This window comes from Nymphalis io, chromosome 24, assembly GCF_905147045.1.
Source record: "Nymphalis io chromosome 24, ilAglIoxx1.1, whole genome shotgun sequence".
Lineage (NCBI taxonomy): Eukaryota > Metazoa > Arthropoda > Insecta > Lepidoptera > Nymphalidae > Nymphalis > Nymphalis io.
Genome location: NC_065911.1, coordinates 657,382 through 669,955, shown reverse-complemented (window position 1 = coordinate 669,955; position 12,574 = coordinate 657,382).

The window sequence follows — 12,574 nt, the reverse complement described above, 5'->3', positions numbered from 1 at the left end:
ATTAGTGGGGCTTCTAACATTGACTCACTGAAAGCAAACTACAATAAAAATTCCAAGTCCTGTAGGAAGGCATACACGAGAGCGGATGCACAGCGCATTATACAGATCGGTCATGACCTTATTTCGCATCCTAGGGGCTCTCGTAGCTTCTGGCGTCTGACCAAGTCTGTGCGAAATAATTTCTGCCAACCTTCGCTGCCACCGCTCAGAAATCCGGACGGATCGCTAGCTCACAGTGCGCAGGAGAAAGCCGACCTCCTGGCTAAACTCTTTGCCGACAATTCTGTGATCGATGATTGTAGTGCGCAGCCACCAACAATACCTTCATGTGGTCACACGATGCCTGACATCAAAATCAGGCAACGTGATGTGCGTGCGGAGCTGCAATCACTTGATATACGGAAAGCTAGCGGTCCTGATGGAATACCAGCCATTGTGCTGAAGAAGTGCGCGGCGGAGCTGTCTTGTGTTAACGCGCCTGTTCCAACTTTCTCTTTCTTCGGGATGTGTGCCGGAGGCTTGGAGAAGAGCTAATGTGCAAGCGGTTCCCAAAAAAGGGGATCGGTCTAACCCGGCAAATTATCGACCAATAGCTATCACCTCAGTACTTTGTAAGGTGATTGAACGGATTCTAAACAACCAACTGATCCATTACCTAGAAGATCACTGTCTAATTAATGATCGTCAGTACGGGTTTCGACCAAAACGGTCCACAGGTGATCTTCTAGCGTACGTAACGCACCTCTGGGGTGAAGCTATCGACAAGCATGGAGAATCGTTGGCTGTCAGCCTCGATATCTCCAAGGCTTTCGACAGGGTCTGGCACAGAAGTCTTCTCTCCAAGCTACCGGCATATGGTCTGCCTGCTCAGCTATGCACCTGGATTGCCAGCTTCCTACACAAGCGTAGCCTTCGTGTTTTAGTAGATGGTTGCGCTTCACAATTCTATGTAGTGAATGCTGGGATCCCCCAGGGATCTGTGCTATCTCCCACACTCTTTCTTTTGCATATCAATGATATGCTCTCCCTTGGGAACATACATTGCTATGCAGATGATAGTACAGTGCATGGTGGATACCACGGACGCGCAGTGGCTGGGCGGGCGGAAACTGAGGAGAGGCGGGAGAATCTTGTCATTGAACTCGATAGGACGTTAGAGCTCATCGCCAAATGGGGCTCTGATAATCTTGTTGAGTTTAATGCCAAGAAAACACAGGTATGCGCTCTCACAGCGAAAAAGTCACCATTTTACCCTCATCCCTCCCTCTGTGGCACACCGCTGATGATACAAAGCAAAATCGCCATGCTGGGGATGGACGTTCGCTGCGACCTTAGTCCAAGGGATTACATCGAGACTATTATAAAAACAGCTTCACGGAAACTCGGAGTTCTGAACAAGGTGCGGCGTTTTCACGCCACAACAACTGTGCCTGTTATACAAAACACAGGTACGGTCTTGCGTTGAATATTGCTCGCACCTTTGGGATGGCTCCGCTAAGTACCTACTGGGGGCCTTGGACCGGTTGCAGCGACGTGCAGTACGCATTATTGGCGACGTAAATCATACGCTGAAATTCGGCCTTCACTTTGACATATTTATCCGATGGTAAAGGTCGCGGACGTTCAAAGACAGGGGATCCTGTCGTCTCAATATAATGGACAACGGAATGGCATGGAGTCTCTTTGAAACACATCGGTTTCGTTATATTAGGAAACTCTGCTAATAAGTCACTATATTCATTAGAATAGTCAATTGTTCTCACTGATTGCTGAGTATTTAATGTCACTGAAGCTATCACACACAAATTAGTAACTTTGTCTATTAATTTTCTTTTGTCAATATCCACCAATAACTTATGATAACCTAAAAAATCTGCACCTAATATCGGTTGCTTTACGTCGGCCATCACAAAAGTCCAACGGTAAGGCCTTCGCAAATTAAAATCTAAATCTAGTGTCTTACTACCGTACGTTTTTATTGCACTACCGTTTGCGGCATATAGTTTATAATTGTCACATTTATTATCACTTAATAGTTTAGTTTCGCCTGGATCCATTCCGCTAATTAATTTTTGAAATTTGCTGGTTTCCGATTCCTCATACACTGTCAACAATCGGGTTTTCAAAGTTTCGAATTTATTTGTCTCCGGTGGACTCAAAAGGATATCACTAACTTGCTGAATGACATCTTTGCTTAATTTAGTGACGATGAGGTTAAACTTCGTGTCGTCACTCAGTTTTTGTGGTCCTAAAATCGCGTCACACTGCACAAACCACAACCTTGGCTGATCGTGCCAGAAATCCGGTATCCTTGACGAGACCGTCACTGAGGCAAGCTCCACAGCGTCGTTCTGAGATGCTGAATGAGCTGCACATCTGCTCTGCTGCGCGGCGGGGATACTCATTGTTGCTTTCTTGCGAGTCAGTACTTAGAAGCAGCCGGAATCTTAAAAAATCACGTCGTTCCCTGGATGAAGTCGGCCTTAGGGCTAGAGTGTAACTTTATCCTTTTTTGCGTCGAGCCTCAGATCACGTCGGGCCTCAGATCACGTCGGGTCTCAGATCACGTCGGGTCTCAGATCACGTCGGGTCTCAGATCACGTCGGGTCTCAGATCACGTCGGGTCTCAGATCACGTCGGGTCTCAGATCACGTCGGGTCTCAGATCACGTCGGGTCTCAGATCACGTCGGGTCTCAGATCACGTCGGGTCTCAGATCACGTCGGGTCTCAGATCACGTCGGGTCTCAGATCACGTCGGGTCTCAGCTCACGTCGGGCCCCAGATCACGTCGGGGTCACCACTTTTAGAGTGTAGGCTATCTTGAAATACTGAGGCGTATATTATGGAGAGACGGATCCAGGTATGAGGCTAGCCAATACTCAAAGACCGAAGGAATAATATATATTTATTTACGACACGTCACAATTGTTTGAGTACACTGTACTGACTGATTGGTTAATGTATTATAATAATCTAATAATAAATGGAGTACAACTAAAAAGGCAATGTGCTGACAGCACAGTATCATTGATGCGATACGATCTATCAATACTTCGGTGAGATCCAACCAATATTTTTATATTTCTAATTTCGACATTGATATTTGGTGCGAGGAGGCAGATCGTGCTAAAGTTTAAAGTAAATGGAGTGATAACGAGAGTTGGTCTCACATTGGCAATTGTGTTCTGAAGCGTGTTCGGCGCTTTTCGATTAAGAGTATAAGGAAAAGACTGTACTGGCCCTACTAGTCTGTCTTTATTGTTAACGGTATGTCAAGTCACTTTTAGTAAATAATTTTAATTAGCAACTGCTAACGAATGCGTTGATATTGTGTCCAGAGTCACTCAAAACTGATAGATGTGTGGGTTTTTCTATTAATTTAAAGAAGTGCCTTTTTAGCAATTAATATAGAACTCTTAGGTTGCACTATCAGTTAAGGTCAGGTACAGCCGAGCGAACACGTTAGTTACGTGTCGACCACTTCGAAGCTGTGCGTGAGGTGCAAAGGCAACGGGCATTAAAGTATCTAGCACACTCTACTGGCAAGCTTAATTCAGGCATGCGTGGGCCCTATCATGTGGTCAAGGCGCTTCCCGATGGTCGTTACGTGCTGCGCTGCTGGCTGACTCGTATGACAAGTCGACTCAAGCGGCTGCGGAATATATTTGTCACAATCGTATCATCTCTGGAACGCTAGCGCCATCTGTCGGCGCTCGACGGAGTCAATGATTCACCGGCTGAGCGGCGCATACGACACTTCTTATGCAGCGGCCGGACGGTGCGGTCGAGTGTTGGAGCCGACGCGCGTTCCTGGATGTAGTGCTGACGTTTGGAAGCTGTGGACCGTGCTGATGAGGCTGAGGCTCATCCTCCGTCGTATTGTTCCGTGGCGGGGTGAGTGGACCCCGGAAACATGCGAGGCATTCTTCGGGACTGAAGAGAATGATGTTGATGAGAAACCATCAAGTGAGGATGGACTACAAAGAGACCCTGCTGCAGAAATCCAAGCTGACGAGGCCGTTCAGCTGTCAGGAACGGCCGTCTTAGAGGAAAATCCCTCTCAACCTAGTACATCGGCGCGATGACGTCAGGTGGAAGGGGTAGCAACACGAGAACGGAGCAATACTGTGCGGCGCTTCACTTTTTGCATCGGCGCTGGGGCGAGACGGTTGTGTGGTTGTGCTCTCAAGTGCTATTCGTAATATTGGTGATCGCTAATTCTGATTTCATTTATTTGTGCTAATTTTGTTTTTTTAGTTCCTATTTAGTTTATTTTGTGATTTGCTCATGTTAAGATTATTTGAATAAATAGAGGTTAGGATTGTTATTGTCTTAATTTGATCTTACCTTTATAAGATCAGAAGTGGGATGAACGTTCGAGGATACCCACAGTTTAGGTCTGATGTCTGAATCGATCAGGGCAAGTGATTACTGAATTAAATATTTCCCGAAATTATTTAAAAAAAAAAAAAAAAGAGACAATCCCATGAAATGAAGAGTAAAATCGAATAGCCGGCCGAGTCCCGATGGCGGCAAACGGTAGCTTCATTATGCGACGTATAAGCAGGCCGTGCTCCGATGGTGACAAACAGTATCTTCGTTATGTGACGTATGAGCAGGCCGTGTTCCGATGGTGACAAACGGTAGCTTACCTCGACTATGTGCTGTTAATGAGCAGGCCGTGTCCCGAGGGCGGCAAACGGTAGCTCAAGTTCATTAAGCTTGACACAATGTACGTCCAAATAAGAATGAAGTGATATCTAGTTTATTAGTGTAGTGATTACCAGTGAAGTGCGTTATTAGTGTTTCTGACAGTAACGGAATAACTATTGATTAATTAAGTGATTGTATCATTTTAAATGTTTCTTAATGTTTGATCAAAACTTGAAATTATCAACCCACCTATCAAGATTGTTATTTAAATAAATGTGTAAACGTAACTATTTGATAGACTCAGAAATTAACTATATTCTATGATTATCATTTAAATAAATGTGTAAAAACTCAAGTACGGTGTACTAGGTATTTACTGTAATATTTACTTTTGATTTTTATTTTTTTTTATTATATAATTTACTTTTCATTCAATGTAACTCGGGTTTTCTACCTAAATTTATTTAATTAAATATCTTATCTTAAAACTTAATATATAAAATATACATGTACTCTAAAATTTGTCGTATGTGGTCATACTCTAATTCGAATGGCCGAGCATTATTTGGAATGGGGACATTCCAATAGCAGAATGGCCGTCTGTTAGCGTTTGTAGGAATATAGGAGGGTAGTAGTGGGAGGAAGTGTATTTAAAGGAGGGTGGACGGTAGACAGGGCTCTTTTTGCTATCGTGTGTTCGGTCGATTGGTGTCATACTGTGTTATTTTTGTAATCCATTGCGATTAAGTTTATTAGTGTCGTGTTGCTAACAGTCATTCGATCGGGGGCGACAGCGAATGAGAGTGTGTCCCGTGTGAATTGTGTCTGTGACATTTTAAAATAAAAACTGTTAATAGATTTGATTGTGTTTTACTACAATTCATTTGGAAAGTTCTGATTCACCCATTAAATATCTGTTCCTGCTAGTGACTTTCAACATCAGAAGTGGGATCTGAATTCCATTGGCGCTCAATGTTCGCGATTCAGCAGAGAAATAGAGCAACCAGATGCTGATCCACGTGCTTGGTGTGCTACGATTGATATTTGCGTTAATGAACGTCCACTGGAAGGTATCGCTCATCATAGCTCTCAGTAAGGCACTGAAAGGCAGTGTCTTGTCGTGGCTGTCACAAATCTCCCATGCGGCATATGCAAGCCGTGTGATGACGTCACTGTTGACTAGATGGAAGGATTAAGTCACGAAGAAATCGCTATGTCATATGTGCTGGCCCATATTTCCCAGATCGATTCGCGTCTGTATCGCTTAGCATTTACAAGAAAAATGACAAATCACAAACGACATGTAAGAAATGACGACAAGAAGTGATAATAATTTGTGGTAACGTATTATACAATGAAAAAATCTGGTGAGTACGTTCCAATTTGTTTAAAACTGAAACTGTGTTTCTTAGTAACTTCACAAGTTAGCTTGTACCTACATTGCGATAATTTATTAATTTATCTACCCTGCTTTGGATTATTAATTAACAATGATCTTCTGCAATAATAGCTAAGAAACTTGCCTAATAACAATCGCTTCCCATGGCTCTCGTTCCAGAAATCGATTAACGTCATTGAAAGAATAAACCGTTCACCTCTACGAGGGACGCTACCGCGACCGCGAGTAGTGCTTGTGACTATGGTGGAGCATCAGGATTCTGCGGCATTGTCTTCACCAAGGCTGTGAGCTCTGCCACGAACCGCAATGCTGCCGATCGTATCATTGATGCGATACGATCTATCAATACTTCGGTGAGATCCAACCAATATTTTTATATTTCTAATTTCGACATTGATATTTGGTGCGAGGGGGCAGATCGTGCTAAAGTTTAAAGTAAATGGAGTGATAACGAGAGTTGGTCTCACATTGGCAATTGTGTTCTGAAGCGTGTTCGGCACTTTTCGATTAAGAGTATAAGGAAAAGACTGTACTGGCCCTACTAGTCTGTCTTTATTGTTAACGGTATGTCACTTTTAGTAAATAATTTTAATTAGCAACTGCTAACGAATGCGTTGATATTGTGTACAAAGTCACTCAAGACTGATAGATGTGTGGGTTTTTCTATTAATTTAAAGAAGTGCCTTTTTAGCAATTAATATAGAACTCTTAGGTTGCACTATCAGTTAAGGTCAGGTACAGCCGAGCGAAAACGTTAGTTACGTGTCGACCACTTCGAAGCTGTGCAGGGGTGCAAAGGCAACGGGCATTAGAGCATCTAACACACTCTACTGGCAAGCTTAATTCAGGCACGCGTGGGCCCTATCATGTGGTCAATGTGCTGCGCTGCTGGCTGGCTCGTATGGCAAGTCGACTCAAGCGGCTGCGGAATATATTTGTCGCAATCGTATCATCTCTGGAACGCTAGCGCCATCTGTCGGCGCTCGACGGAATCAATGATTCACCGGCTGAGCGGCGCATACTACTACACTTATATACTACACACTTATATATATAATTATATAATTAATATATATATTGAGGGTATTCTCTGAATATTCTCGTATTGTATTCGGTGAGATAGTTGTGTATGTAAGTCGTTCCATCTCTCTTTTTGGACATCCCCCGCTCCCCGCAACGACCCCCTTCGGTGCCAGTTGTACTCGCAGCGTCCTCTGACGTCGGCTTGAAGAAACGGCCGGTGCTAGTTGCCAGGAGTCTGCCTGCTCGAAGAAGAGAAGCGCACGAGTGGATCCTGCACTTTTTTGGTAATCAAAAAATCCTGCAGGATCAATACAGTATCGGACAGCTGAAGACTATAATTACCGGTGTGCACGGACCGAACTTTGCCGTGGAGTACCGGCTTAGAATAGTACTCCCCCAATCTCATCCCGTGGGTGTCGTAAGAGGCGACTGAGGGACGGGGAAAAGGGGGGATGGGCAGCAGCGTCCCCCCTCCCATAAACATCTTACCCCCCTACTGCGCTCGCCAACACGCCTGCCCAGCGCGGCGAGTAAGGGCAAACCCCTTCCGTAATGGCAGATGCGCCCAAAAAAAGGCCCCCAGTTACCGGCAAGCCCGCTAGGCCCGACCAAGGTAGCGGTCGCGGTATCGGCAGGGCAGGGGGAGCTAAGAATCACCGGTTCACGGCAGGCTACCGTATAAAACGACTGCACATGGCAACGTATAATGGACGCTCGATGAGGCTGGACCATCACCTCGCCGAATTAGAAGTAGAGTTAAGTCATATAAACTGGCATATACTGGGGTTATCTGAAGTCCGAAGACAGGGGGAGGACACGATAACTCTAGAGTCCGGTAACTTACTCTACTTCCGCGGAGGTGATAACCTCTCCCAGGGTGGTGTCGGTTTTCTAGTCAAAAAGGATCTCATTAGCAGCATTGTGGAAATCAGTAGTGTGTCGAACCGGGTAGCGTACCTTGTCCTAAAACTTTCCGACAGGTACTCCCTGAAGGTCGTACAGGTATATGCGCCAACTTCGACATACTCTGATGATGTGGTCGAAGCGATGTACGAGGACATCGCAAAGGCCCTCAACGACACCTCGAAGGCCCACTACAATGTTGTTATGGGAGACTTTAATGCTAAAGTGGGAGTACAAGATAGCGGTGAATCGAAAGTCGGACCTTACGGCTTGGGCTGCAGAAATCACAGGGGGCAAATGCTGGTAAACTTTTTTTGAAGCGCAGGGGCTTTTTTTGATGAATTCCTTCTTTCAAAAGAAGCCTCAGAGGAGGTGGACCTGGCGAAGCCCCGATAACGTGACAAGGAACGAGATAGACTTTATCATTTCGAATAAAAGGCACATATTTAGAGCTGTCTCAGTGACCAACAGGTTTAATACCGGAAGTGATTACCGCTTGGTTCGAGGCACTCTAAATATCAACTTAAAAGCCGAAAGATCGAGAATGATGAGGTCTACTCTCCGACCTACCATGCTCCAAGCTGCTCAAGGCTCCGAAAAGTTCCAAATGGAACTTCAAAATCAATTCACCGCGTTGGAAACCATAAGCAGCATTGATGAGAGAACCGACACGCTGGTCAAAATACTGCAAAACACATCCCGCAAGTGTTTTCCGCCACAGAGACGAGACAACGCACCAAAACTCTCTGCTGAGACACTCGAGCTCATGAGAAAACGACGAGAACTACCATCGTTTTTGTCAGATAAGGCCTTAAGCCGAACAATAAAAACGCTGACGCAACGCGATCTCCGACGCTCCAATACCCGTGCCATCAAGGCTGCGATTGAGCAAAATCGGGGATCGAAAGTGTTCGCTCGCAAGTTTGGGAGGCCGCGTCTGACAAAACTTAAAACTGAAAATGGTGGGGTCGTTACCTCTAGGCCTGAGATTATCGGAGAAGTAGAGAGGTTTTATGGGCAGTTGTTCTCTTCAAGATCGGATAAACCCGTGGGAATCAGTATTGATGACCAGCGCGCCCCTCTTATGCGCCATTACTCCGAGGAGCTCCCGGTCGTTGACCAAGGAGAGATTAGGGCGGCTCTAGAACAGCTTAAAACAACAAAGCTCCGGGAGATGACGGAATCACAACAGAGTTGCTTAAGGCAGGCGGGGCTCCGGTCCTGAAAGAGCTAGCAAGCCTCTTTAATTCCGTCATCCAACATGGCAAGACCCCGGAAACGTGGAGCGGGAGTGAGGTGGTACTGTTTTTCAAGAAAGGTGATAAAACCCTCTTGAAAAACTACAGACCAATCTCCCTCCTGAGTCACGTGTATAAGCTGTTCTCAAGAGTCGTCACGAACCGTCTCGCCAGACGACTTGACGAGTTCCAGCCCCCAGAGCAAGCCGGCTTTCGATCAGGCTACAGCACCGTGGACCACATCCATACTGTTCGGCAGATTGTGCAGAAGACCGAAGAGTACAATCAGCCGCTGTGTATGGCATTTGTGGACTACGAGAAAGCCTTCGACTCCATCGAAACCTGGCCAGTGCTCGACTCATTGCAGAGATGTCATATCGATTGGAGATATATCGAGGTACTGAGATGTCTGTACAACGCCGCTACAATGACTGTCCACATCCAGGACTGTAAGACGAAGGCGATCCAACTGCGCAGAGGGGTGAGACAGGGGGATGTAATATCCCCGAAACTGTTCACCAACGCGTTGGAAGACGTTTTCAAAACGCTGGATTGGACTAGGTATGGAGTCAATGTAAACGGCGAGTACATCTCACACCTTCGATTTGCCGACGATATCGTCATCATAGCAGAGTCGCTGGAATAACTCACCGAAATGCTGCGTAGCCTAGGCGAGTCTTCCCGGTGTGTCGGTCTCGGTATGAACCTGGCTTGGTTGCACGCGCTGAGGTCTTGGTGCCCGTGTATATCCTACAAGAGCAGTATTCCGACACCACCATCATGTCTGAAGGGGGGAGCCCCCCCCCTTAGACCAACGCAAGCGTGGCCGAGGCAGGTCCGGCATCGTGCGGTCAGTTGTTCGAAGAAACATCTTCGACAAATCGACCGTGCCTTTCACCCTCACCCCCGCCGCCGCCCCACGTATTCGCATAATGCATGCAGAAACCGGAGGAGAAGACGTCCACCGGGCTGCTGAAGCAGACTTCGCTGCCACTGTGGCTGAGTCTACAGCAGGCACGGAAGGAGCCAAGCGCCCGAGACCGGACTCTTCTGCGGAGTCTTTAGAAGGGGAGGACAAGCGCCCCAAGACCGACGTCTCCCCCGCGTCACCGCCGTACGGATCGCCGGAGGACTCGGCGTCTTCATCGCGCGCGGCATCACCTACAACGGGCGAAGCAAGCGCAGAAGGACGGCCAAGAGAATTACCACCGCCGCGATCCCCCTCCCCGATGGAGGGGGGGGTCGCAAGACACCTGGCCGCGTGACTCGACGAGCTACGCGGCCCTGCCATCGACGGTCGAGGAGAGGACAGCCTCCCGTCCCACTTCACCGCAACCGGGGCCGTCAGCGGTCTCCTATGCGGCGGCCGCTGCCACTCCAGCGTCGCCCAGGAGTCGGGCCCCTGCACCGGTACCAGCCCCAAGAACGACGCCTCGTTCCAGCTACCCGCCGATTACGGCGGAACGCTTACCGAACTGGACACTTGAACTTGGACTGGCACTTTGAGGTGCTGAAGAGCAAGCTTGGACACGCCCCGAACGCATGCCCTATTTCGTCCAGCTGGTGCACCTGAAGGAGCAGGAGCTCATAAGTTTATACAAAACAACTGAGCTCCTGTGCATGCCCGGCCTGCTGATCGAGGCCTGGAGAGACGCGAAGAGCCCACCTCCGGAGGTGCCCGGTCTTCTAAAAAGAAGCACGAAGGAGGGGCATTAACGTGCCCGCCCCTCGCCCGAACGGACCAAGAGCACAGCCAAAGGGTGACATGGAGCGTGTCCCCCCGGTAGCACCTAAGCAGATGGTTGGTCGCCCTATCGTCGCAGAACCTAGAGCGACGATAGTAGTCGACCAGCTAACAAAGCGGCCACCTCCTGCGAAGAAAGCCATGGAGGTGCGAGCTAAGCTTGCGCCCCCAACAACTCTGGAGCCTCCAGCCAACCAGCCGACGGCCAGGGACCAACCCCTAAAGGCGCCTAGCAAAAAGAGGAAGAAGAAGAGGGCAGCTAGGCCACCCAGGACTGAGCCTGCGGCGGCATCGACGCCACAGCCCAGGAAGGCAGCGACGGAGCCAAAGTCCGCTCCGGCCGCCGCCACGCGGCCGGTGGTGAGGCAAGAAGTGCCTCCCCCTGTGCAGATGACAACCTCGGCCAGTGCGAAAGGCCCGAACACCAACATCATCGTCCGGGTCTTCATGGAGGCACTCACAGCGATCCTGGTCGCCTATACACAAGGCCAGGACATTATACCTGCCATCTCCTCAATGTTAATACAGACATAGATTTCATCACAAGAGTTGCTTCTAAGGACAAAGATGTTAAAAGAGCTAAACCTATTATTGTAAAATTCCTCTGTCGCTGGAAAAAAGATGACTTTCTGTCTCGAGTGAGAAAACTTAAATTGAAATGCCATGACATCGGCTTCTTATCAAATAACAAGAATATTTATTTCAATGATCATCTTACAAGTACAAATAAGTTACTGCTACAATTGGTAAAGAAGACTTGTAAAGAAAAATCCTATAGATACATATGGGTTAAAAATTGTTGCATAATGATACGCCGAAATGATACCAGTCCGGTTTTACATATAGTTAATTCTTGTGATGTAAAAAAAATTGTTTGTGCTATCGTATATTGCAAAAAAAGTATTTCCTATATTATGTTGTATTCTCCTGTTGTTATTTTGTATGTTATAAGGCAGGCTCTGTATGGCTATTCAATATTCTTATACTGCATTTTATTTATGTATCATTATCCTTATTTGTTATGTTTATTCCAAGTGTATTTCGCTGTACTTGCTTCTAGAATAATATACTTAATGCTTATATTGCTAAGAGCGTATTGGGCACTTCGCAGCTACATTATTCAATTATATTATTTGCAAGAGAGCGGTAATCACTTATCTGGTGTTACTAGTACATTTGCTGAACAATTAGCAAATATTTTAAATGATATTTTATTGTGCACAATTACCTTTTCCACTTATAATGGCTAGGGATCTTAGTATTATTTATCAAAACGTTCGTGGACTCAGATCTAAAACTAATATTTTTTATAGGAACCTTATTCATGTTGACTGTGATATTATATGTCTTAGCGAAACCTGGCTGAATGAGTCTCTATTTGATTCGGAATTCTTCGACACACGGTATTCTGTATATAGAAGTGATCGTTATTACACTTTACGAGGAGATAGCTTAGGTGGCGGAGTTCTGATAGCTATAAGATCTCATCTCAATATTCACTCCTCATCTAAAATAAATTTGACAAATTCTGCGTCTGAAGTGATCAAAGTTAGCTTATCAATTAACTTGCTACCAACATCTAGATTAGTGCATATATACTGTTGTTATCTCCC